Source organism: Chrysochloris asiatica, unplaced genomic scaffold (assembly GCF_000296735.1).
Source record: "Chrysochloris asiatica unplaced genomic scaffold, ChrAsi1.0 scaffold00028, whole genome shotgun sequence".
Taxonomy (NCBI): Eukaryota; Metazoa; Chordata; class Mammalia; order Afrosoricida; family Chrysochloridae; genus Chrysochloris; species Chrysochloris asiatica.
Genome location: NW_006408546.1, coordinates 8197531 through 8202683, shown reverse-complemented (window position 1 = coordinate 8202683; position 5153 = coordinate 8197531).

Genomic DNA, 5153 nt, shown 5'->3' with positions numbered 1-5153 from the left:
GTTAATTCAGTTGGTATCAATGTCAACAAGTCTGAAGTTCTTTCCTTTTCTATACTTTGCCATGTAGGATGCTGGTGGTAAACCAAACATCAAACAGGCTGAAAATGCAAGGAACAGCTGTTCTGACTTGTCCTTTAGAGACAGGAAACCTTTTCTAAGAGTTGTTCCCCTTCAATAGGCTTCCCCTCTCTGGCTAAAACTGTAACACAACCATGCCTAACCCCATCACAGACTGGGAGAATGGGACCACCAGGACTCAGTTAGATCAGTGAGGACTTGTCTCCTCTGACAGGGGTGAGGTTAAATTTCCTCTTGTAGAAGAGAGAAGCAATGCATATTAGATAGGCAGCTAGATTTTCTACTACATGTTTATCTTTCATGTTCTGGGGGTGGTCACCATCCATCAACAGCTCATCTGCAGTCTTATCTGCTTGATTTATCCTTTCCCACCCTCTCCTCACCACCCTCTTTCTAAGTTTGTCTCCTACACATCAAGTATAAGGGCAGGGGAACAGAGGCAGGTTTCTGGTGGGAGGTTTATTTTTATGTGTAAGGACATTGATGAGCTGAGAGTCATTCTTATTCACTTTCCTTGAAGTCCTCCTATGAGCGTTCTCATTGCTATCTTCTGCTTTATTTTCCTTCCCCTATATTTTCCTATAACCTGTTATAGGTTATGGAATTGGTCCCTATTTATCATAGCCCACTCCCTGCCACATAACTTTTGCCATGTAGCTTTGCAGTACCCTCTTTCAGTGGATGATCCCACTGCTTGACTTTGGGTTTAACCATGCAAATAAGACACAGTGAAAATATAACTCTTAAGTCTTGAGAGGCCTCTTGCATTTCTGCTTGTCTTTTGACACTCCTGCCATTGCTGTGAAGAGAATATAACCCTGGCTAGCCCACTGGTCCCAGGGAAGTAGATGAAGAACACATGGAGCAGAGCTGTGCCCAAGCCATGCTGCTGCCCCAAACAAGTCCAGCCTAGAGCAGACCACTCCCACAGATGCAAAGCTGAGCCCAGAGTAGCCACACCCCAGCTGACTCACATAAGTCAGTTTAACAATGTTTATTGTTGAAGCCACTGCATTTGGAGGGGTGGGAGGTGGGTGTTAACATAGCAACAGCTGTCTGATATGCTCCCTTGTCATCAGGAGGGACCAGTCCCTGGAGATCAGTGAAAAAGAGGAATAAGATGGGTTGACAAAGTGACTGCAGCAATGGGCTCAAACCTAGGAACAATTGTGAGGATGGCACAGGGCCAGGCAGTGTTTTATACTGTTGTGTAACTATTGGATTGTTATGAATTGGAACTGATTTGACAGTCAGCATTTAACAACAACAATACTTCCTTTCCCTGATGCTCTCTTTTCCTGTGTCTGCTTTTCATCCTGAACTCTCTCGGTTTCTAAAACGCATTGTTATAAAGATGGTAAAACAAAGAACGTCTGCCGCATAGAAAGGAGGAAAAAATATCTTTAAGCTGCTATTTTAGGGTAATTTGTTATGCAGCAATTATAACTGGAACACAAATTTAACATTTTATGATAGGAGTCTTAGTATATTTTACAAATTGCTTTCCAATGCCACCAGCAATATTCAAGTGGACCAGTTTTAGGAACACATTTTGCTGTCTCCAAGCAGTTCACTTTAAAAAGAAACCCAAAGGGTGTGTTTATATCTTGTTCATGAAATTGATCCTCCAGCTAAAGGGTATAAACACAGGTGGTATCTTTAATACCTTTGGGTATCTAGAAAACTCAATCTTCTTCAGGGAAGTTTTTGTTTTTCTTTTTTGAAGCACAACTCTGATAGTTACTGGTTATGTGGCCTTGGACCTTGGTGTCTTGGTTTCCTCATCTATAAAATAGGAAAATAGCCCTTTCTTCCTCCCCCATTTTTTCTTTTGATCCTTTTTTCTTCCCTTTCTCCTTCTTTCATTCCTTTTCTCTTTCCTTCACCATCGTTTTGTTTTTCCATTTTCTCATAAAACCGCCTCTTATATTACATTTTTCCTTAGAAGATACTTAAAACCCCACCGTGGATTCTCCCTGAAGTGGCTTGAGGCACTGATGGTTTTTCAGTAACAGAGACCCGTAGAGAAGGCAGCTGCTGATTAATTCCATGTCAGCCTGGGTGTTCTGTGCTCTGCATGTAGAATAGGGCAGTTTCCAAGGTGACTGAGACGAGTGTGTGAGGATAAGGTGAGGGCCTGAGTTATGAGCTGCCAAACTCATAAACCACACAGGCTTCCTCTGAGCTTCTTGTTACATGCTACTCACCAAGCAACTTAACAACTGACTTATGGCAAAGTGTTCCAACAATATTTAATGATCTTCTAAAAATAGGATTGTAAGAACAATTTGGATAGCTGTTAATATATGGGTTTGGTCCCGGAGTGACTAAACCTTGAGCTGTTTTGACCTTAGAGAGCCATCAAAAATCGACTACAAGGAACAATTCCACAGTTGTCTGCGGCAGCTGTTTTGTTCCTGCTTAACATGTCCTTATGTGTATAATTTACAAACATGATAATAACATGATGTTTGGCAGTTTGCAATTTACAAAGTGTCTTCTCACACATGTTCTCATTTGGTCCTTGCAAGACAAGTGTTTTTACCCTTTGGCATTTTATTTGATGAGGAAACTGAGACTAGGAGAAGACAAGGAACTTGTCCAGGATATTCAGACTGGGGGTGGGAGTGGAATGAAGTTAGTATAAGGGGACTTCAAAAGTCCATGGAAACGTGGAATTAAAATGTAATAGAAAATTTCCATGAACGTTTTGAAGTGCCCTTGTAAAGTCTGAGGTTTTCTATAATAAAAATTATTAAATAAACAAACAAATTGCCCAAAAGGTGACTATAGTTACCATGTCTGGAGCCCTTCTCTAAGACCCTTATTTATCATTCATTCTCTGGTGACAATGACAATGAATTTTCTGACCTAATTTACAGGGGAATTGTGAAATAGGCTAAGTTTATTTTTGGTATCTCTTACCTCTTCCTTCCCTACCACCAGAGGAGAGGTGTGTAGGTCAACCTCCTGCAACCTAGTTCTTCATTCGCAAAACAGGAACATAAATGAAACTTGCTTATTTCATAGGGCTGCTGTGAGACTCAGGATTATATCTTGCCAAGTGTTACCAAAATTGTGATCCCTCACTCCCTTCATCCAATATAGTGCAGTCTTTGAAACTCAACTTGAATTAAAGTCCTGCTTTGAGTGAAATTTCAGCTTCATGGAATTAGCTGGGAAGTAATCTCTCCTCTTCAATTTTCAGTGAGAGTTTGTATAGAATTGATATTTTATCAATATAAAATAAAAAATATAAAATAAAAATATTTTATATTTTTTCCTTAAGTGTTTGGTAGAATATTCCAGTGAGGTCATCTAGACCTGGATTTTTCTTTGTTGAAAGATTTTAAACTCTGAATTCAATTTAAAAGAAAATAAACTCAAATAGGGCTATTCAGATTATCGATCTTTTTTTTCGGTGAGTTTTGATAGTTTGTGTCTTTCAAGGAATTTATCCATTTCATCTAACTTGTCAAAATTGTTGGCAGAAAGTCATTCATAAATTTATTCTCTTAATATGTGTACAATCTATGGTGATGTCATGCCTCTAATTCTTTAAATTAGGAATCATTTAAGTGGATCTCAAAATATAGTTATTGGAAGTCTTTTAGAAGACAAAAATCCAGAAGGAAGATAGCCTCCCTTTGTTTGAAATCTGCATAAATCTGAAATCTTGGCTTTTGATACATCATCATTCTGTACTGAAGCTCATGGGAGGAAGTGGGGAGGATGGTCAGATGAAAGTCTAGTATGTAACCAGTCCTCAACACCATAAAAGGAGGAAGCAGAGGTGATGGATTGCCTTGAGTTTTTTTTCTTTCCATTCCAAGTTAACTTCAGAGAATCCCGAAGTTATAGTCAGGATCATTGACTTCTCCATGTTGGACTCTTTCTTTACAAATCATTCTGCTAGCCATCCTCTAATTTTACTAGCATGTGACCCTAAATTATGTCACAATGCCTGTTTACTCCCAAAGCCTGGAGCTTCTTACAACATTGACCAGCTCAGATAGCATTCTTTTTTTAAACATTTTTATTGTGAATTATTTGTTCATTTACATGGGTGAGCATTATCTTTACATTCATCCTATCATACTTGTTTCATTGCAATGATCACAATCCCTTGCATGCATCATCAAACACCCAAAGGGTAAACTCCACACTCCTGCCCACCCCCTGGCCATCAACACACAGTCCCTCTCCCTCCCTGAGTCCAGAGTCCCCAGCCGCTCCTTCTGTCCACGTCATTGCCTCTGCCTCCATCCATAGTGTTGCTGCCTCTCCGGACACGCACTTTGCTTTTCTCCCTTGATGGTTCCAGGGATCTCTACTCTTGGACTGCAAAATCAGCAGCTCCCCTTCTTTGTTACCAAACATTTACATTTACCTTTCCAACACTCACTGAAAAACATGATAGCAATCATTCCCTATTGAACCACAGGAGTCCTTTCCCCCTCACCTTTTATTAACCCCATCCAGAAAGGTTGGAAACAATTCAATGGAGGTTCTACCTTTCCCTGTATCCTCTGGAGCTAGGTTCCCTATTGAAAGCTTGTAAGCCAGTCACTTCTTGCCTTTGTAGTACCCCCATTTTCGGTAGTCAATGTCTAAGTTCCCTCTCCCTGTCGATCCTTTGTAGCAAGGGGATGGGAATGATCCTCACTGTAGAGATTTGTCCACTCCTTCATCATACTGCATCCACAAACATAGGTCAAAATCATCCACTTATAGTGGGTTACTCCCTTTGTCCCCCTTCTTTCTTCCTCTAGTTGTGTTCTGATCATCCAGCCATTGTTGCCAGGTCAAATGGGTACTATCTACAAGTGTAGTTTTGTGCATCCCTCCTCTTTTTATATCAGCTGGATGTTTCACACTCCATTCTAGTCCTCTGGGGCCGTGTCCCTGCCCCTGGGCCCAGGAGTCTTCAGGTCTCATCATACTGCTGGTTAACCAGGTCTCAATCCAGGTTAACAGGAGTCTATTGAATGTGGTCGGATTTAGCTTAGCTCATAACTTCATTGGTGTTTTTCTCCCTCTTCCCCTTATTGGTGACCAATGTGGTCAGCAGCAGG